This window comes from Zootoca vivipara, chromosome 3 (assembly GCF_965207765.1).
Source record: "Zootoca vivipara chromosome 3, rZooViv2.hap1.1, whole genome shotgun sequence".
NCBI lineage: Eukaryota > Metazoa > Chordata > Lepidosauria > Squamata > Lacertidae > Zootoca > Zootoca vivipara.
This window is the reverse complement of record NC_142586.1, coordinates 112539815-112562815: the sequence shown is the minus strand read 5'-3', so window position 1 is coordinate 112562815 and position 23001 is coordinate 112539815. Positions and strand designations below refer to the sequence as shown.

The 23001-nt window shown below is 47.5% G+C and overlaps 1 long non-coding RNA gene across 1 annotated transcript; it reads right to left on the bottom strand.

The window, feature by feature from the left end:
- Window positions 1-1409: 1409 nt before the first annotated feature.
- On the bottom strand, window positions 1410-4328 carry LOC148686425 (uncharacterized). The gene is made up of 2 exons (XR_015949401.1): window positions 4290-4328; window positions 1410-2262 (listed from the first exon to the last, which is right to left on the bottom strand). It is a non-coding gene; the product is annotated as an uncharacterized LOC148686425 (long non-coding RNA).
- Window positions 4329-23001: the final 18673 nt, after the last annotated feature.

The following is a 23001-nucleotide window of genomic DNA, read 5'->3' as shown; positions in this document are numbered from 1 at the left end:
GAGACTTGGTATTTTGTGCTCTTTCCACCCAAATACAAGGCCTCCTGTTATCGGTGGTTCCTGGTTGCAGTGGCTTAAGCTAAAATAGCTGGGGATGGTTTCATACAAGTCAAGAAACAGCAAGCTCTTACCCAGTGTCAATATAAAATTTAAGTAGCTATTTTTTTTGGGGGGGGGACAATTTGGATGAGTAGCAAAGTCTACAGAAATCAGGAAATCTGCCAGAGCGAATCCTGAGCTGGAATCAAGCCTGTTTGCACACTCATACCCTCTGTAGATACGGCAAGGGCAGGGCACAGGTACATTCATGGCTTTCAAGTGTGGTGGCCTAAGGCTCTGAGCAACCAAGACTCATTTCAGATAGCCCGCTCAATACATTGGGGAAGCCAGCCAGCCCCATTGCTGTGACAAACGTCTTAACCATCCTTATCACCCCACGTCTTGCCAAAGTGAGAGGAAAGGTTTTTCAGATTGCCTCAAACTGTTTGGAGATGAGAAAATGCACAGCGTAATGATCTGGTTCTCCCACCCGCAAGGCATACATGAAGGAGAGCAGAGGAGGAGGGTGTTGAATGGCAATGGCATGGCAGGTGAAAGTATAACCATCATGTATTATAGACTTGGTTCCTTAGGTGATTTATTTCCTTCGCAGCCTCCCCACTTCACCTTTTAGTGAGATGGGTCTTTCATTGAAATGGAAGTAACTGAGCACATCACCAAAGGCAGCCCTTTTGTGCATGCCTGCTCCTGCAGCGGCCATTTTGTGACTATTTCTGTTTTCGACAGAGCAAAGTTAAGGATGCAAAGATTCATGTTCCTTCTTATGTTCCTCACAGCCTACACTTTGCAGGCCCTTACAGAACTTTCATCGGCTACACCGGTTCCCAACATTTGACCCCATGATTCCCACTTTCCATGGCATGTCCTCTGTTTTGCAGGTGGTGGTGAAGGAGTTTCTGTAGTAAATATAGGCAGAAAGCTAGAATGTTGTAAAAAAAAAAACACCTTTTCTCACAACAATCTACTAATCATATTGGTGAAATGAAACCCATGCCAATATTTGTCATGTCCCTGTCATCTGCTTCTGATGTCTCGCTCTGTGAAAAAGAAAGCACATTTTCCTTCCAAAAAGAAAATAAAAATCCTTACTGTCTCTGACAGCCAAATGAGATTCTGCCACGGGCAGTCAGCAGACCTTCCCTATTAGTTAATACCAGTCTTTCCCCATTAATTAATACCTGCCATTTCTTCTTTGTAGTATGGGTTCCCGCCCCCATCTTGCTGTGTAAGTAATAAAAAAAAAACGCATTCATTTGGGTACGTAATTGTTTGGAAATATTTATGGGTAGATGTTGGAGGGGACACACACACACACACACACACACAAAGCAAGAGATCACATTTATTTAAAAGCTGTTTCTTCTCATGCGTTTATTCACTTAAAACATTTCATACCTGCATTTCAATGCTTGGCTTACTTTTGAAGATAAAATGATAGCTAAAATCCATGGGGCCTGATCTATGCACACCCATTGGCCACCCTGGTCATATGTGCTAGTTGGTGCGCATCATTTGTGGCATGTAGATTGTTAGGCGCCCATGTGCGTATACACGTTTCGAACGTTCTCCAGCAACAAAATGTATCCTTGGAGTATGAGGTGCTTGATAACTACAGTTCTGAAGTCAGTATAGCTTGCTAGCATTTGAGAATAAGAGTCCTTCACTTGTTCATCTGGATAGGTCACAGTCTCAGGGTGTTCCATCAGCGACTTCAGCGTAATTGCCAGGTGCTCTGTTGTCTCCCAAATATATGTAGGTGGCCGCTCAGAGTCTAGAGTTTGTTGTATATATTTCATAAATACCTCCATGTGAAAAAGCCCACTTGCAAGCGCTCTCAGGCAGGTTTCCTTGTCAAATCCATGTTCGGGGAGGCATCGGTCTGCTGCGGTGATCTCGGGAATGCTGAAGGGGAAATTAGGATGATAATCTCCCCGGCCTTCACATGCACCAGTTTTCTCACACAGTTCTTTATCCCAATCAATAGTCAAATGTTTGAGCCAAGTAGCCAAGTTCATGGCTTGGGGCTTGTCGGGCTGACCAACAGACAAAGTTGCAAGGAGCAGCATAAGGATGGTGGCAATGGGAAGAATGCGTCCAAGTACAATATGCATTGTCTTCTGTTCGGGATTTCGTCCCTCTCTCGCTCTTTCTCTCTCTCTGCTTTGTGGCTTGTGGGGATGACAGACTGAATCCTGGGATTCCCTTATGGGAGACAAGAACAGCAAATAAACAGCAGAACAAAACCTGCAAGTATAGCGGGGGCATTTTAAAAAGGCCCTTGTTCGACGCCATAAACAACATCAAAGTTTGTGCCAAGCCAGTGTCCCCAAAAAGCCATTTGCCCAGGCAAGCCTATTATGTGACCCACGAGAGCAGCAAAATTAACCAGACTGTAACAATGGTAATGGAATAAAACCAGGCCAAGTATTTCCTGACAGCAGCAGGCAGGGCAAGGGATGGCATGGCCTTGCGTCCCAGGATCAGTCCATCATTCCACAATGGAATGATCCGCTGGGTTTGGACCCCTCCAAACCAGAATGATGGGAGTCAGTCAGTGTTGAACCTTGCCGTGGAGCAAGCCAGGCAGGGCCGTCTTAAGCCCATCCAGCGCCCTGGCGCTAAGGTCCCTCCAGAGCCCCCCTCCAGAGCCCCTCCAAGGCCCCGGGAGTGCCAGGCGGACCGCGGCAGCAGCGGGAGGCCACCTCTGAGGACTCCGCGCTGCGCCTCCGTCTCGTTTCCCCAGCGCTGGGTTCTGCTCACTCAAGCTTCGCCACCAGCGCGCACACCGCGGGACCAGCAAGAGCTGCTTGGGCGCTGTGCATGCGCTGGTGGCGAAGCTCGACTGAGCGGAACCCAGCACTGGGGAAACGAGAAGGAGGCGCAGCGCGGAGTCCTCGGAGAGGAGAGAGACGCGGCAAAGCCTCTCATCTCGTGGAGCGCAGTCCTGACCAGATCGCTGGAACCCTGCGCTCACTTGGCGCCCTTCCAGCGCCCTCCAGAGCCCGGCACCGTGGTTCTCCACGACACTAGCCTCTATGGCTAGGACGGGCCTGAAGCCAGGCAAGTGAGGATACCAAACCCACGCTTAGGTTGGCCGTGGTCAATCCTCCCCTCACAGGCAAATTGGCTGTGAGCTCAGGGTAATATTCAGGATAATAAAATGAATCAAAAGTGGATGGGGGGGAACCCAGCCAAGTAGGTGGGGTATAAATAATAAAATTATCATTTATTAATTATTATTATGTCTACAGTCAAACAGAATCCATAAATCCACCCCAATGTCCCTTGCCACTCCACCGCTGCAGAGCCTAGAACCTTCTGCCTGTACTCAGGGGTGGATATTTGTGCTTAATATGTGTCCCATAACTGAATTCAATAGCAAATTTTACCCTCTCTCTCTTAATTAGTTCAATTTATAATTAGCAATGATAGCCTATAGCACAATCAATTGCCAGGAATCACATTTATTCATTTTTATTCCCTTACTATTATTATTATTCAACACTATATATATAATTGATAGCTATTTACTGTAACAGCTTATATCAGCCGGCAAGGGTGCATAATGCTAGAAGGCTTATGGGCCTCCCCTACAAAGCTGCCCAGGCTACACACAAACAAACATTTAATGATTTTTTTTTAAAAAAAATCTATGTCGTAAGGCCACAATATCCCCACGAAACCACCAGGTGGGGCCATTGCACACACGCACACACACACGAAAAAGCAAAATAAAGAAAGTCATTCAGTAGCACCTTAAAGACCAACTAAGAAAAAGCAAAACAAACCAAACATTTAATCTATATATTGTAGGCTGAAATATCCTCAAGAGACCACCAGGTGGGGCACTGCATATGCAAACAAACACACACACACACACACAAAATAAATTTAAAATTCTCACTTTGTGAGGCCTCAACATTGGTCAGGGCCACTGGGTGACACTGTTCCATAAAAATAAACATAAATATCTATTTACCACACAGCTGAGGAGGCATAAGGCTCTTTCTGCCCTCTCACCCAGCACCCAAAAGAGGTGAACCTGTTACATTATTACCTTATTGCATCAATGTTAATTTACTCTTACTTCTTCTTGAATGGTCCCCTTGTAAAGGGGACAAGAGGAATTGCCATAATTAGCAGTTGCCCTTAATTAGCACCCAGTAAACCTCCCAGAAACAAGCAAGACTGAAACAGGGTTAGACCAAAGCAAGGGGCAGGTACCGTACCAAGGAATAACACAGAGTCTTCCTGAAGCTCTCGAAGCAAAATGGCTCTGAGAGGTCCAGTGGGAAGGAACCAGCCTTTTATAGGCTTTCCCCTCCCCTCTGCAGCAAGGGGCTCATGGGACAGCTTTTTCCCATGAGCCCCAAGCTTTTTCCAATGAGCCCCATCACATGGAGAGGATACTGGGAAAAACCTTGCCCTGCATTTTGCTCCAATGTATGGGCTGCAGCGCCGCTGGGCAAAGGGGTCCTGCGTTTCCTGGGCATGGGATGGGGCTTTATAAATGGCTCTCCTTTTTTAATAATAATAATAATAATAATAATAATAATAATAATAGTAATAGTAATAGTAATTTTTATTGGATTAAAAAAATTAAATGTACAAAAAAATCAACTGCAAATCCATATAAAGATATTGCACTGAATCTCAAGACTTCCCACCATCTCCTCCAAGGCCCCACTCTCTTGGGGGCCCCCAAAAAAAAATTAAAGGAAAACACCTGGATGTACAATTCCAAAATATAAGATAAAAACCAAATAAAATAAAACCTACATACAGCAACAGTGTTTTGTTTTGTGTTGTGTAGGCTCCTAGTGGGCTACCACTAAAATGAGGCTGCATTTTAAATTTCATTTTAAACTGTATTCTAAGTTATATTTTAATCAACTGTTTTTGTTTTTGTTTAATGTTTTTTACTGTATTTATATTGAGTGTTAGCCGCCCTGAGCCTGGTCTGGGCCGGGGGAGGGCGGGGTGTAAATACTACTACTACAATGTAAGTAATGGGCCCCACCTGCTAGCCTGTGTCGTAAAATTATTAAATTCCCTTAAAGCGGATCAACCTCATAAGGAGGACTGGAACCGTCTAAGGAGCAAAGAGACCTAGGCTCCTTTTGGTCAGGATAAAATGACAAAGACCAAAACCCAGAGCTTGTAAAGCAAAGCGTGATCTTTATTTTTAAAATAGGAGTTCTGTTTTAACAGAGGGTTCCCTCAATAGCAAAGGTGGGAAGAGGAACCCTGAACAAAAGAACATTTTTCCTTATATACCTTTGGCAGTACATGTAAGTGGATGGAGCGAAAAAGGCGGGAAGAATTAACATTTTCAGTAAACAGAGTACCGGTAATTGCAAAAGATAAACATTTTCAAATTACAGGATACTTGTGAATTCCTGGAAATGTCACTCTGTTTGCCGTGATGGTTTTGGAATTTCTAGTCAATGTAATTTTAAGTATCAGTGATGAAGAGAATTTAACACGAAATCCTGTTTATCCGGTGTTGGTATGTGATCTATTCAATAAAACCCTTTTGTTCTGTGGCATTTGTATATTTGTTGAGTTTGCTTGTTGTTCCCTACAGACCCAGAAGGGGTAGCTATTTTCCTTGTATTTTGAGAATGGAACGGCTTTAAGGGAAACAGATTTCCAAATATAATTCTTGGTTACATGATAGAGTGATATAAAATACAGTAATACCTCGGGTTACAAACGCGATCCGTTCCGGATCGCAGTTCGTAACCCGAATAGTTCGTAACCCGAACGCGATGGGCGCCGTCATTTTGCGCATGCGCAGATTGCGCGAACACGCGCGGGGCGAAAACACTTTCGGGTTTGCGCAGTTCGTAACCCGAACTGTTCGCAAACCGAGGTGGTCGTAACCCGAGGTACGACTGTATAGGGCTTACGGGTATGGAATGGAATCCTAAGTAAGGATTGTCACCATAAGGGTAGGGATTCATAGCAGATTCTGAGTATAACTTTGATAAGACTTATTCTCATTTCTCATTTAGTGTCGGTGAGCACTGGTTTTCCTTTGCGTGAAGGCTTGCTTAGTGATACGATGTACAGTAAAGGTAAAAGGGACCCCTGACCATTAGGTCCAGTCGTGACCGACTCTGGGGTTGCAGCGCTCATCTCGCGTTATTGTCCGAGGGAGCCGGCGTACAGCTTCCAGGTCATGTGGCCAGCATGACAAAGCCACTTCTGGCGAACCAGAACAGCACACGGAAACGCCGTTTAGCTTCCCGCTGTAGCGGTACCTATTTATCTACTTGCACTTTGACGTGCTTTCGAACTGGTAGGTTGGCAGGAGCTAGGACTGAGCAACGGGAGCTCACGTCGCCACGGGGATTCGAACCACTGACCTTCTGATCGGCAAGCCCTAGGCTCTGTGGTTTAACCCACAGCGCCACCGCGTCCCACGATGTACAGTATAAATGAGTTCTAAGTAGATACACTTTGATACAGTATAGATTGTAATGTTCCACCACAAACACACCATTTTTCTGGTTACAGGTAGGTAGCCGTGTTGGTCTGGGTCGAAGTAAAATAAAAAAATTCCTTCAGTAGCACCTTAAAAGAAGTGTGCATGCACACGAAAGCTCATACCAAAATAAAAACTTAGTTGGTCTTTAAGGTGCTACTGAAGGATTTTTTTTATTTTACACCATTTTTCTTTTAACTGAATCCAACTTTAATTATTTCAGGAACATCCCAATCCTATGTCTTCCTGATTTAGCACACTTCATATATTTTGTAGGTGTTCCCTCCTCCAAACATCACGGATCATGATGTACAAATAGGAGCCATGCTGAAACCGTCTTGTCTCAGTGAGCAACCTGCCTAATAGGGTTATACTTATCAATACACCAAAGAGAACATCTGCAATCCACATTAACCAAATTCAGAAAGTACAGATTGAACTTTGTCTAACTCTGGTAGGGAAGCCTCCCCCTCAATACCTCTAGACATGTTAACAGCTGTAGTTTGTGACCCCCCTACCCAAGACAATTTGGAGAAAATTTCTAAGCCCTTGCTAAGTGATCTGTGGGTATGTGAGCACAACAGACACCTAGACTCCATTGTTCAGTGAACTGTGTGTGTCAGGTCTAAAGGGAGCCCCTCTCAGAGATGGAAGGAAGAGACAACCCCGGCCAGAGAAAAATGGCAAAGCAAATTGATGGACTATGCCGAAATGGCAAAATTAACTGGGAAGCTCAGGAACCAAGAAGACAAGAACTTTAAAAGAAGAATGGGAAAAGTTTGTAATATTATTTGTCATTGTCCCCTTGCGGGAACAACGAAATTGCTCATTTTCAGAGTATTCTCCAAATATCGTGATTCAGAGTAATCATGATATTCGGATTCAGAATTGGTTTTGTTGTATGTTTATATTATTGAAAATCAAATAGAAATTTATTTCAAAATAAAATAAAGGGAGCCCTTCTCAGGGACCCACCATGCAGAAGGCAATGGTTAGTTCCGAAACTGTGCCCTTAATCACAGTTTATGTTCCTAATGCTTATATTCCTAACTTCCTCAGCTACCCAAACTTCTAGAGGTGATTATCTCCAGCTTGTTCGCCTCATTCCACCGGGGGGCGGGGCTCAATGTTATGTTTATTCATTTGCTCAATTTATATCCTGCCTTCTCTCCAAAAGGAACCTGGGGCTCTCTATTATTATTGTTGTTGTTGTTGTTGTTGTTATTTTATACCCCGCCCATCTGGCTGGGTTTCCTGGAGCCACTCTGGGAGGCTTCCAACTGAATATTAAAACAGTACAGCATTAAACATTAAAAACTTCCCTAAACAGGGCCGCCTTCAGTTGTCTTCTAAAAGTAAAATAGTTACTTATTGCCTTGACATCTGCTGGGAAGGTGTTCCAAAGGATGGGTGCCACTACCAAGAAAGCCCTCTGTCTGGTTCCCTGTAACCTCACTTCTCGCAGTGAGGGAACCGCCAGGAGGCCCTTGGTGCTGGATCTCAGTGTCCGGGCTGAATGGTGGGGGTGGAGACTCTGCGGATCTTCCAAAAATATTTCACATCCCTGAACAGGAAGATGAAATCCATCAGCCCTAAATAAAAGTGGGGGAGTCATGTTCTGATCCTGCCAAGGGGTATGTAAGCCCCCCCCCCCCGGTTATTAAAAGGACTTTGTTATCCATTGTGTTCAGACCACACCTTGTGCTCTCCACCTTTATTGGCTCACCCAAGGAACAAATTAGAAGACCACATTTGAAGGAGGCCTTTGATCACTCTGAGAACAAATCTTGTCTTGTCCACCGAACAAAGTCATTTCCCCACAAATGAATGACAAGAACAGTTGGGTAAATAGGAGATTCATTGATAGTAATCTCCCAATTGACTTCTCACATCACACATCTGCTTTGGACTGTCAGCTTTACCCATATCTATTAATATAGACCAAACTTTCTCAACCTTCCTTGAGTCCACAGATGTTGTTGGATTAGAGTTCCCATCATCCCTGACCACTGGTCCTGCTAGCTAGGGATGATGGCCAACATCAGGGGACCCAAGGTTGAGAAAGCACATATTTCTGCAAGGACTGACTTCACTTTTGGGGTGGTTAAATAAGGTTTCTTTAAATATCCCTTCTGTGAGCAACTTTTAAGGATACACCAGGCATAGGTAAGGGGTCACTGCCTCTTCAATTTGCCTTTAGTGAAGTGGGTGCCTTGTCGCAGCAGCAATTTTTATTACTGAACACATCACCAAAGGCAGCCATTTTGTGCATGCCTGCTCCTGCAGCGGCCATTTTGTGACTATTTCTGTTTTCGACAGAGCAAAGTTAAGGATGCAAAGACTCATGTTCCTTCTTATGTTCCTCACAGCCTACACTTTGCAGGCCCTTACAGAACCTTCATCGGCTACACCGGTTCCCAACATTTGACCCCATGATTCCCACTTTCCATGGCATGTCCTCTGTTTTGCAGGTGGTGGTGAAGGCGTTTCTGTAGTAAATATAGGCAGAAAGCTAGAATGTTGTAAAAAACAACAACAAACCTTTTCTCACAACAATCTACTAATGATATTGGTGAAATGAAACCCATGCCAATATTTGTCATGTCCCTGTCATCTGCTTCTGATTTCTGGCTCTGTGAAAAAGAAAGCACATTTTCCTTCCAAAAAGAAAATAAAAATCCTTACTGTCTCTGACAGCCAAATGAGATTCTGCCACGGGCAGTCAGCAGACCTTCCCTATTAGTTAATACCAGTCTTTCCCCATTAATTAATACCTGCCATTTCTTCTTTGTAGTATGGGTTCCCACCCCCATCTTGCTGTGTAAGTAATAAAAAAAATAAACACATTCATTTGGGTACGTAATTGTTTGGAAATATTTATGGGTAGATGTTGGAGGACACACACACACACAAAGCAAGAGATCACATTTATTTAAAAGCTGTTTCTTCTCATGCGTTTATTCACTTAAAACATTTCATACCTGCATTTCAATGCTTGGCTTACTTTTAAAGATAAAATGATAGCTAAAATCCATGGGGCCTGATCTATGCACACCCATTGGCCACCCTGGTCATATGTGCTAGTTGGTGCGCATCATTTGTGGCATGTAGATTGTTAGGCCCCCATGTGCGTATACACGTTTCGAACGTTCTCCAGCAACAAAATGTATCCTTGGAGTATGAGGTGCTTGATAACTACAGTTCTGAAGTCAGTATAGCTTGCTAGCATTTGAGAATAAGAGTCCTTCACTTGTTCATCTGGATAGGTCACAGTCTCAGGGTGTTCCATCAGCGACTTCAGCGTAATTGCCAGGTGCTCTGTTGTCTCCCAAATATATGTAGGTGGCCACTCACAGACTCGAGTTTGTTCTATATATTTTAGAAATACCTCCATGTGAAAAAGCCCGCTTGCAAGCGCTCTCAGGCAGGTTTCCTTGTCGAATCCATGTTCGGGGAGGCATCGGTCTGCTGCGGTGATCTCGGGAATGCTGAAGGGGAAATAGGGATGATAATCTCCCCGGCCTTCACATGCACCAGTTTTCTCACACAGTTCTTTATCCCACTGAATAGTCACATGTTTGAGCCAAGTAGCCAAGTCCATGGCTTGGGGCTTGTCGGGCTGACCAACAGACAAAGTTGCAAGGAGCAGCATAAGGATGGTGGCAATGGGAAGAACGCGCCCAAGTACAATATGCATTGTCTTCTGTTCGGGATTTCGTCCCTCTCTCGCTCTTTCTCTCTCTCTGCTTTGTGGCTTGTGGGGATGACAGACTGAATCCTGGGATTCCCTTATGGGAGACAAGAACAGCAAATAAACAGCAGAACAAAACCTGCAAGTATAGCGGGGACATTTTAAAAAGGCCCTTGTTCGATGCCATAAACAACATCAAAGTTGGTGCCAAGCCAGTGTCCCAAAAAAGCCATTTGCCCAGGCAAGCCTATTATGTGACCACGAGAGCAGCAAAATTAACCAGACTGTACAATGGTAATGGAATAAAACCAGGCCAAGTATTTCCTGACAGCAGCAGGCAGGGCAAGGGATGGCATGGCCTTGCGTCCCAGGATCAGTCCATCATTCCACAATGGAATGATCCGCTGGGTTTGGACCCCTCCAAACCAGAATGATGGGAGTCAGTCAGTGTTGAACCTTGCCGTGGTGCAAGCCAGGCAGGGCCGCCTTAAGCCCATCCAGCACCCTGGCGCTAAGGTCCCTCCAGTGCCCCCCTCCAGAGCCCCTCCAAGGACCCGGGAGTGCCAAGCGGAATGCGGCAGCAGCGGGAGGCCACCTCCGAGGACTCTGCGCTGCGCCTCCTTCTCGTTTCCCCAGCGCGGGGTTCCGCTCACTCAAGCTTTGCCACCAGCGCGCGCACCGCGGGACCAGCAAGAGCTGCTTGGGCTCTGTGCGCGCCCTGGTGGCGGAGCTCGACTGAGCGGAACCCAGCACTGGGGAAACAAGAAGGAGGCGCAGCGCGGCGTCCTCGGAGAGGAGAGAGACGCGGCAAAGCCTCTCAGCTTGTGGAGCGCAGTCCTGGCCAGATCCCTGCGCTCACTTGGAGCCCTTCCAGGGCCCTCCAGGGCCCTCCAGAACCCGGCGCCGTGGTTCTCCACGCCACTAGCCTATATGGCTAGGACGGGCCTGAAGCCAGGCAAGTGAGGTCTCACTGGGGGACGAGGGTCCAGATTCCAACCAGGCAGATACCAAACCCACGCTTAGGTTGGCCGTGGTCAATCCTCCCCTCACAGGCCCCTGATACTACGTAGATCCTGCCCAATGCCATTTCTGCCCTCATACAAACAACGTTCTCCCGCCCAACAAAAGCTATAATTTCACTGAGGGAAAGGCAGAAAAAAATCCCAACCAAGTGCCAATCAGGTTGAGGGGGGGGGGGAACCTTTCCAACACTGTCAACCAGTAACCCCAAAAGGCTCTAACCCAGGCATCCCCAAACCGCGGCCCTTCAGATGTTTTGCCCTACAACTCCCATGATCCCTAGCTAACAGGACCAGTGGTCAGGGATGATGGGAATTGTAGTCCAAAACATCTGGAGGCCCGAAGTTTGGGGGTGCCTGCAACCTATGGGTAGGCAAACGAAGGCCCGGAGGCTGGATCTGGCCCAATTGCCTTCTCAATCCGGCCCACTGACGGTCAAGGAATCAGTGTGTTTTTACATGAGTAGAATGTATCCTTTTATTTAAAACACATCTCTGGGTTATTTGTGGGGCATAGGAATTCGTTCATTCCCACCCCCACCCCACCCCCCAAAAATATAGTCCGGCCCCCCACAAGATCTGAGTAGACCAGCCCCCTGCTGAAAAAGTTTGCTGACCCCTGCTCTAACCTGAGGGTGGGCGGGAAGCTCTCAAAGCAAATTGGCTGTGAGCTCAGGATAATAAAATGACTCAAAAGTGGATGGGGGGGAACCCAGCCAAGTAGGTGGGGTATAAATAATAAAATTATCATTTATTAATTATTATTATGTCTACAGTCAAACAGAATCCATAAATCCACCCCAATGTCCCTTGCCACTCCACCGCTGCAGAGCCTAGAACCTTCTGCCTGTACTCAGGGGTGGATATTTGTGCTTAATATGTGTCCCATAACTGAATTCAATAGCAAATTTTACCCTCTCTCTCTTAATTAGTTCAATTCATAATTAGCAATGATAGCCTATAGCACAATCAATTGCCAGGAATCACATTTATTCATTTTTATTCCCTTACTATTATTATATTTATAATTGATAGCTATTTACTGTAACAGCTTATATCAGCCGGCAAGGGTGCATAATGCTAGAAGGCTGATGGGCCTCCCCTACAAAGCTGCCCAGGCTACACACAAACAAAGAAACATTTAATGATTTTTTAAATAAAAAAATCTGTATGTCATAAGGCCGCAATATCCTCACGAAACCACCAGGTGGGGCCATTGCGCGCGCGCACACACACACACACATGAAAAAGCAAAATAAAAAAAATTATTCAGTAGCACCTTAAAGACCAACTAAGGAAAAGCAAAACAAACCAAACATTTAATCTACATGTTGTAGGCTGCAATATCCTCAAGAGACCACCAGGTGGGGCACTGCATATGCAAACAAATAAACACACACACACACACACACACACACACACACACACAAAATAAATTTAAAATTCTCACTTTGTGAGGCCTCAACATTGGTCAGGGCCACTGGGTGACACTGTTCCATAAAAATAAACATAAATATCTATTTACCACACAGCTGAGGAGGCATAAGGCTCTTTCTGCCCTCTCACCCAGCACCCAAAAGAGGTGAACCTGTTACATTATTACCTTATTGCATCAATGTTAATTTACTCTTACTTCTTCTTGAATGGTCCCCTTGTAGAGGGGGCAAGAGGAATTGCCATAATTAGCAGTTGCCCTTAATTAGCACCCAGTAAACCTCCCAGAAACAAGCAAGACTGAAACAGGGTTAGACCAAAGCAAGGGGCAGGTACCGTACCAAGGAATAACACAGAGTCTTCCTGAAGCTCTCGAAGCAAAATGGCTCTGAGAGGTCCAGTGGGAAGGAACCAGCCTTTTATAGGCTTTCCCCTCCCCTCTGCAGCAAGGGGCTCATGGGACAGCTTTTTCCCATGAGCCCCAAGCTTTTTCCCACGAGCCCCATCACATGGAGAGGATACTGGGAAAAACCTTGCCCTGCATTTTGCTCCAATGTATGGGCTGCAGCGCCGCTGGGCAAAGGGGTCCTGCATTTCCTGGGCATGGGATGGGGCTTTATAAATGGCTCTCCTTTTTTTAATAATAATAATAATAATAATAGTAGTAGTAATTTTTATTGGATTAAAAAAATTAAATGTACAACAAAATCAACTGCAAATCCATATAAAGATATTGCACTGAATCTCAAGACTTCCCACCATCTCCTCCAAGGCCCCACTCTCTTGGGGCCCCCCCAAAAATAATTAAAGGAAAAAAACCTGGATGTACATTTCCAAAATATAAGATAAAAACCAAATAAAATAAAACCTACATACAGCAACAGTGTTTTGTGTTGTGTAGGCTCCTAGTGGGCTACCACTAAAATGAGGCTGCATTTTAAATTGCATTTTAAACTGTATTCTAAGTTATATTTTAATCAACTGTTTTTGTTTTTTTGTTTAATGTTTTTACTGTATTCATATTGAGTGTTAGCCTGGTCTTGGGCAGGGTGTAAATAAAAATTTACTACTACTACGACGACGACGACGACTACTACGATGTAAGTAATGGGCCCCACCTGCTAGCCTGTGTCGTAAAATTAATAAATTCCCTTAAAGGGGATCAACCTCATAAGGAGGACTGGAACCCAAGGAGCAAATAGACCTAGGCTACTTTTGGCCAGGATAAAATGACAAAGACCAAAACCCAGGGCTTGTAAAGCAAAGTGTGATCTTTATTTTTAAAAAAGGAGTTCTGTTTTAACAGAGGGTTCCCTCAATAGCAAAGGTGGGAAGAGGAACCCTGAACAAAAGAACATTTTTCCTTATATACTGTCAGAGGGCCTGATATGGCTACTCTAGAGTAACGACTCCAGCGTGGTCTTTTTAGGCTTTTATTAAGTGCTGATTATTTACAGTGTTCAGAGCGGTAAATATGCATCCTTAAGGTGAGGTGTCAGAACCTCCGAATGGCGATTGGCACGTTTTCTTCCAGCACAGAATCCTTGGTAGACCCAACCTCTTCCCCCTACGTTTGCGTCGCAATTCGGGAGTTGGGGGGATTGGCCTTCCCCCCGGGCCCCCCACTTCCTGTCCCACCTGGTGCATGGGCTCCGCAACCTTGCCTGAGCCTCGGACCCCACTTCCTGACTCTCCGCTAGAGGCAGAGCTCTCCCTACTCTCTCCAGCGCTTGGGGATGGGCTGGAACTTAAGATGGGAGGGACTTCCCGGTATCCCTTGTCCCTCACATCCACCCCCCTCCCAGGCTCCTCTCCCCCCCTCCCTAAGGGCTCTCCGCTTGCTGGGGACGAGTGAAACCCCAAGAAGTCCGTGGTGTCAGAGCCTGTGGGTGCAAAAATTTCCCCCCAATCTGGCGATCTTTCCCTCTCCCCCTGGGAAGATTGGCATCCCAAAAAGTCTGTGGCGTCAGAGCTGGTGGGAGTAAAAATGTTCTGCCAGTCTTCTCCTGCCTCTGACGTAGTCGACCTTGGTGAAATCCACACCTCTTCTTCCGTATCCTCAAATTCCGCTTCCCATCTCCATGGAGAGCTGCTGCCTGCTATCCCTTCCTCCCGCCCCTCCCCCTCCTCCTCCCTTTCCATGTGCCAGGGCTTGGGTCTGTGGGGGAAAAGGGCGTGGAACTCTTCCACTAAGAATTCCTCAGGTACTTCCGTGGCCGATATCCACTCATTGTGGGACGGCGGAGTGTCCTCCCATGCTATGAGATACTCCAGCCCTCTCACCCCTCTCCTTGAGTCTAAAATCTCAGTTGCCTCATTGAGTCGCCGGGCGTCTCCCGTCTCCCCCCCTCCCTCTGGAGGCTGATCACTGTCCCGCAACCTGGTGCTTTCTCTGTACAGCGACAGCAGGGATCTATGAAACACTGGGTGCACTCTCATGTCCTCAGGCAGTGCTAGCCTGAAGGCTACCGGGTTGACCTGTTGCGTGACCGTGAAGGGGCCCAGCCTCCTGGGTGCTAACTTCTTGCATTGCCCCCTGGTGGGAAGACCTTCCGAGGACAACCAAACCTTGTCCCCCACCCTGATGACCTCCCCTGGTCACCTGTGGCGATCTGCCCCCTTCTTGTACGCTTCCTTGGCCCTCTCCAAGTGTTCTCTGAGCTGCTGGTGCACCGTCTCCAGGTCCTCTGCCCAATCCTCTGCCTGTGGGCCCTCTTCCTCCTCCTCCCCCTCCCTCTCCGGGAAAGATCTGAGGTCGCGCCCGTAGTTGGCCTTAAAGGGCGACACCCCTGTGGAGACGTGCACCGCATTGTTGTAGGCAAATTCTGCCAGTGGCAGGCGATCCACCCAGTCCGTTTGCCTCTGGCTGACGTAACATCTCAGGTACTGCTGCAGAATGGCGTTGACCCGCTCCGCCTGTCCATTGGTCTGCGGGTGCCGAGCCGTAGACAAGCTGACCTCCACCTGCAGGAGGTTCATTAGCCGCCGCCAGAACCTGGAAACAAATTGGCGGCCACGATCCGAAATAACTCGTAAAGGCAATCCATGCAGTCTGAATACGTGGTCAACAAACAGTTTGGCCGTCTCTTCTGCCGAGACTGCCCTGGCACACGGTATAAAATGGCACATTTTGGACATGAGGTCCACCACCACCAACACTGCGGTCTTGCCCCTGGACGACGGCAGGTCTGTGATGAAGTTCATGGACACTACTTCCCACGGCCTGTGCGGTGTGGCTAATGGCTCCAGCAAACCTGCTGGTGGCGCTCTGACCACCTTTGCTCGCTGGCAGGTGTCACAGCCCCTTACATAGTCTCGAACATCCTCCCGCACCCCTGGCCACCAGAAGTGTCTCATGACTAGGTGAGCGGTTTTGTCCCTTCCAAAATGACCCGCAGTTGGGTTGTCGTGCATCTGCTTGAGGACCTTACGTCTAAGCTGGGTGGTGGGCAGGTACAGTGCACCCTTGTAGAAAAGCAGCCCCCTGCGTTCTGCAAAGTCTTTTGCCTGCTCCCTCCCCCCTCGCAGCTCTCTGAAGATGCGGGTGGCGAACTCATCTGCTGCCGTCAGTGATGTGAGTTCTGCCTCGCTCACCACTGCTGCTCCGCAGGACCATGCTGATGGGGGGAAAATGTGCCTGGGTGCTGGTGGCAACTCCTGCTCCATGTACTCTGGTTTGCGGGAGAGGGCATCCGCCCTGACATTCTGCTCCCCCGGGATGTAGTGGATGGAGAAGTTGAAGTTCGAGAAGAACTCTGCCCACCGTATCTGCCGCTGGTTGAGCACCCTGGCCGTCCTCCAGAACTCCAGGTTCTTGTGGTCTGTGCACACCTGAATGGGGTGCTTGGCGCCCACCAGGAAGTGTCACCAGTGCTGGAACGCAGAGTGGATCGCAAGAAGTTCCCTATCAAACACCGTGTAGTTGCGCTCTGGCTGGGTCAGCTTCCTGGAGAAGAAGGCACAGGGTCTCCACTCTCTGTCGGCGTCCAGTTGCAACAAAATGGCGCCCACAGCTCTATCTGAAGCATCTGTTTCCACGCGAAGGGGCGCATCCTGTACCACGTGGAACAGGTTCTGGTCTGAGGCGAATACCCTCTTGAGGCTTTCGAACGCTGCTTGCGCCTCTGGTGTCCACCTGAACTTCTGCTTGCCTCTCAGGCAGTCAGTGATGGGAGCCGTAACGCGAGAGAAGTTCTTGATGAACTTCCTGTAGAAGTTGGCGAAGCCTAGGAGGCGTTGGGCATCCTTGCGCGGCTGTGCCAGTCCAGGATGGCCTGCACCTTGTCCTTGTCCATCGCCAGCCCCTTGTCTGACAGCTTGTAGCCCAGGAAGTCCACTTCCCTGGTGTGAAACTTGCACTTCTCCCGCTTCACATACAGGTGGTTCTCCTTCAGGCGCTGCAACACCTCCCTGACATCCTTCACATGTTGCACTGGGTCATTGGAATAGATAAGGATGTCATCTAGGAAGACCAAGCAGTTCTTGAAAAGGAGGGACCCCAGGACGTGGTGCATGAAGGCCTGGAAGCATGCTGAGCCCCCTTGCAAACCGAAGGGCATCACCAGATATTCAAAAGAGCCCAGCGGCGTGAACATCGTGGTCTTCCACTCATCGCCTTCCCGAATCCTGATCAAGTTGTACGCCCCCTTCAGGTCGAGCTTGGTAAAGATCTTGCCCCTGCGTGCCGCTGTCAGGAGATCGTCCACTCTGGGCATTGGGAAAGCCACTGGCTCTGTCACTGAATTCAGGCATCTAAAATCCACCACAAGACGGCGCTGTTGCGTGTCTTTCTTGTCCACCCAGAAGACCGGGCTGCCCCCTGCTGCCTTGCTTTCTCTGATGAACCCCCTCTTGAGGTTCTTGTCGATGAACGCACGCAGATCCTCCAGTTCCTGATCTGACATGGCGTACAGCTTGGCTGGGGGTATCGTTGCCCCTGGCACCAGGTTGATCTGGCAGTCAAAAGACCTGTGCGGGGGTAGGTGGTCGGACTCCGCTTCGCTGAAGACCTCCTGCACGTCCCAGTACGGTTTGGGTATCGCCTCACCCCCTTTGACGTGCATGGTGGCCACCGTGGCTATCGGAGGCCCCTCCCCTGGTTGGTGCTGCATGCAATGTTCCAGACAAAAGTCCGACCCAAACGTGATGCATCTCTGGTGCCAACTGATGGAGGGGTCGTGGCGCGCCAGCCAGCTCATGCCCAAAACGATGGGGGGGTCTGAGATGGTGGTGACGTTGAAAGCTAGTGTCTCTGAGTGCCGTCCCACCGTCATCCTCATGGGGGGGGGTTTTGATGAGTGATGGCCCCTCCCAGCAACTCCCTGCCGTCAATGGTGGCTACGTGCAGGGGAAAATCCAGCTGCAGAAGCTGGATCTGGTGCTCTTCTGCAAAGTTTCTCGAGAAGAAGTTTGCTGACGCCCCACTGTCGATTAATGCGAGGACCATCAGGGGATAGCCATTTGGGAGCGTTAGCGTCACTTCTAGAACCACCCCTGCTCTGGGGGGGGGGTGGGCTGTCGCTGCTCCTCGCTGTGCGGGTGGGTGGGTTGGGGCCGGTTTGTGCTAACTGTGCCTGGCTGCTGCCCCTTGTCTCCTGCAGCCAGGCTGTCTCGTTTCCCTGCTGTGGTGCTGCTTCAGTGGGGGAAGGTACAACCGTTCCCGCCTTTCCCTGCCACTCCCTGCGATGAGGGCAGTCCCTGACGCGATGCCGGGGGGAGTTGCAGAGAAAGCAATTCCCGCCTCTTCCCTCCTTGCGTCTTGGCGCCGCCGGGGTTTGAAAAGCCCGCGCGCGCGCTCCACCGATCTCCATCGGTTCCGGCTCTGGGCTTGGTCTGGGCGGGTCTGGGGGCGGGCCCTGGGGTGGGGTTTGGTGATGTGGTCTGTCCTGGGAGCGTGGGAACCAAGGTTTTGCTGCGCGCGTCGCTTGTTTGTCATTCCATCTGGATTCCTGTCTCACCCCCACCGCTAGCGCCGCTTTGCTTAAATCATCCATAGTTCGCGGTTTAGGACCTCTCGCCAGCTCATCCTTAACGTCTGCATGCAAACCTAGGTAGAATGCTGATTTCACTGGCTCACTTTGCAGATCCCACCCCAGTTTGTGCACCAGCATGGTGAATCTCGCCCAGTAGTCCCTAACTGTCGATTTTCCTTGTGTTAAGTTATGAAGCTCCTCTTTTGTGGCCTCCATTTCACTGTCACTAGCGTACATTAGTTTTAAAGCTTCTAGAAATAGTTTTGCGTTCTTCATGCAAGGATTTTTTTGCGCGATGAGCGGTCTTACCCATTCTCGGGCGGCCCCCGTCAAATGCTCTATGATAAAGGAGACTCTGTGCGCGTCATCTGGGAATTCTGCTGCATGCAATTCCAGCGCATAATTTATTTCTGTCTCAAATCCTAGGTACTCCCTAGTGTCGCCGCTAAACTTGGTGACTAGGCTCTGTCCCCTTCTCACTTGGACTAGCTGCGGCTGGGGCGCCCCCCCCTCTAGCGGCTTTCTCCTCTTCCAACTTCTTCTGTAGGTCCAATACCATCACCCTTAGCTGTTTCTCAGTCTCCTCTTTTGTCCTCACCTGGTCCACCAGCTTGTTCAGCTCCTCCTGCGCCCCGCGCGCTTCCTCCTGAGCGGCATGCAATTGCTGCTGTGCCTGCGCTGTAAGGTTCCGTAGCTCCTGCTTCGCTGCTTCGGCCTCCAGCCTCCAATGCTCAGCCTCCTGCGCGCTCATCGCGGCACTCCAAAGTAGCCAAAAAAAGATTCGGAGGTTGCTGTCAGAGGGCCTGATATGGCTACTCTAGAGTAACGACTCCAGCATGGTCTTTTTAGGCTTTTATTAAGTGCTGATTATTTACAGTGTTCAGAGCGGTAAATATGCATCCTTAAGGTGAGGTGTCAGAACCTCCGAATGGCGATTGGCACGTTTTCTTCCAGCACAGAATCCTTGGTAGACCCAACCTCTTCCCCCTACGTTTGCGTCGCAATTCGGGAGTTGGGGGGATTGGCCTTCCCCCCGGGCCCCCCACTTCCTGTCCCACCTGGTGCATGGGCTCCGCAACCTTGCCTGAGCCTCGGACCCCACTTCCTGACTCTCCGCTAGAGGCAGAGCTCTCCCTACTCTCTCCAGCGCTTGGGGATGGGCTGGAACTTAAGATGGGAGGGACTTCCCGGTATCCCTTGTCCCTCACATATACCTTTGGCAGTGTATGTAAGTGGATGGAGCGAAAAAGGCGGGAAGAAATATCATTTTCAGTAAACAGAGTACTTGCAAAAGATAAACATTTTCAAATTACAGGATACTTGTGAATTCCTTTTTCTTGTGAATTCCTGGAAATGTCACTCTGATTGCTGTGATGGTTTTGGAATTTCTAGTCAATGTAATTTTAAGTATCAGTGATAAAGAGAATTTAACATGAAATCCTGTTTATCCTGTGTTGGTATGTGATCTATTCAATAAAACCCTTTTGTTCTGGTGCATTTGTGTATTGGTTGAGTTCGCTTCTTGTTCCCTACAGACCCAGAAGGGGTAGCTATTTTCCTTGTATTTTGAGAATGGAACGGCTTTAAGGGAAACAGATTTCCAAATATAATTCTTGGTTACATGCTAGAGTGATATAAAATATAGGGCTTATGGGTATGGAATGAAATCCTAAGTAAGGATTGTCACCATAAGGGTAGGGACTCATAGCAGATTCTGAGTATAACTTTGATAAGACTTATTCTCATTTAGTGTCGGTGAGCACTGGTTTTCCTTTGCGTGAAGGCTTGCTTAGTGATACGATGTACAGTAAAGGTAAAAGGGACCCCTGGCCATTAGGTCCAGTCGTGACCGACTCTGGGGTTGCAGCGCTCATCTCGCGTTATTGGCTGTGGGAGCCGGCGTACAGCTTTCAGGTCACATGGCCAGCATGACAAAGCCGCTTCTGGCGAACCAGAGCGGCACACGGAAGCGCCGTTTACCTTCCCGTTGTAGTGGTAGCTATTTATCTACTTGCACTTTGACGTGCTTTCGAACTGCTAGGTTGGCAGGAGCAGGGACCGAGCAACGGGAGCTCACGCCGTCACGGGGATTCGAACCACCAACCTTCTGATCGGCAAGCCCTAGGCTCTGTGGTTTAACCCACAGCGCCACCCGCATCCCACGATGTACAGTATAAAATTTTAAAAGAGAATGAGTTCTAAGTAGATGCACTTTGATACAGTATGGAGATTGTCTAAAATCAATTGGAACACATTTTAATAAGAGTTTAAGCAAAATTTTAAAAAAAATCCTTCAGTAGCACCTTAAAGACCAACTACTGAAGGATTTTTTTTAAATTTTGCTTCATCTCAGACCAACACGGCTACCTACCTGTAATAAGAAGAGTTTAATCATAGAAGAGGTACATAATTTGGAAGTCACTTTTAAAAGGTAGGTTTAAAACACATACACAGATAAACTCGTGAATTAAACTTATACAGATACACTTGGGAATTAAACTTATACAGATACACTTTGGAATAAAACTTAAGGAGATTCATTTTCCTGAGTAGGTACATGAATTAAAAGCAACACCCCAAAACAGATACAACGAAGGTCATTTAAAGTAGAACATCTTTAAACAGATACATTTTAAAACAAATACAATTCAACCTGATCAACCGATAACCATCTAAGCTAAGTATATACTGTACATTGAAAATCACCTGAGCAAACATTGATTTAGCACATACATAGGGAAATGATTCCTCAGGGCAATGGGAATGGCTGGAAGAGCTTAGGGGGAACTGTATTGCAAAATTAAGAGAGTCTGAGTGGGCTTTCTGTAAAGGAAGGAGAGACTTGATGGGTTGTTTATAGGTCAAGATTTTCAGGGTGTGTGTGTGAGACAGAGGTGCGATTTATGTAGTTTCCCCCTCTCTCTGATAATCGCCTTATTTATATAATAATATCCTGAAAACACCTGTTCCCTAAAATATCACTGGTTTTCTCATTTCTATGTATAGGGTGCCTACATTTTGCATCTGCATATGACTTTAGATACCTATGAGGTCCATAAATTACCATATAGCATATATTCAGCACACAAAAAACAGGACAATTTGTTGTTGACAAAGGACAGCTGGACATATAGAGGGCCCCATTACCTTCAGCAACTTAGGGCCTCATCAAACCTATATCCGGCCCTGGTGAGAAGTGTTTCAACAAGGCAATATGCCTGTGAACAACAGGGGGAGACTTGACAGCTTCCCAGGGGGTTAACTCAGCTGAAAGATACTTTGCAGATACTTTGCAATATCCAGCCTTGTTTGCTCCCTCCCTCCTCCCTCCTAAGGCATAAGCAATGATGACAAGCCCTTACACAAACCAGCAACCTCTTTCAACTTCACCTCTATCTTTTCCACTTAGAGCTCAGCAAATTGCACTTACCCTGCTAACAACCTAGGAGGGCTAAACAATCAAAGGATCCAGTGGCAAAAGGAAACAAAGAACTTAAATGAAGAACTGGAAAGGTCTTCTTCCTTCCTTCCTTCCTTCCCTCGCAGCCACCCCCACGAGTGAAGCTTTTGCTGCATCTTCTTGGGCTTCCTTTTCATATACTTCAGCATTCAGTGGATTGTAATGTTCCACCATTTTTTCTTTTAACTGAATCCAACTTCAATTATTTCAGGAACATCCCAATCCTATGTCTTCCTGATTTAGCACACTTCATATATTTTGTAAGTGTTCCCTCCTCCAAACATCACGGATCATGATGTACAAATAGGAGCCATGCTGAAACCGCCTTGTCTCAGTGAGCAACCTGCCTAATAGGGTTATATTTATCAATACACCAAAGAGAACATCTGCAATCCACATTAACCAAATTCAGAAGGTACAGGTTGAACTTTGTCTAACTCTGGTAGGGAAGCCTCCCCCTCAATACCTCTAGACATGTTAACAGCTGTAGTTTGTGACCCCCCCTACCCAAGACAATTTGGAGAAAATTTCTAAGCCCTTGCTAAGTGATCCGTGGGTATGTGAGCACAACAGACACCTAGACTCCATTGTTCAGTGAACTGTGTGTGTCAGGTCTAAAGGGAGCCCCTCTCAGAGATGGAAGGAAGAGACAACCCCGGCCAGAGAAAAATGGCAAAGCAAGTTGATGGACTATGCCGAAATGGCAAAATTAACTGGGAAGCTCAGGAACCAAGAAGACAAGAACTTTAAAAAAAGAATGGGAAAAGTTTGTAATATTGTCATTGTCCCCTTGCGGGAACAACGAAATTGCTCATTTTCAGAGTATTCTCCAAATAGGACCCACCATGCAGAAGGCAATGTTTAGTTCCTAAACT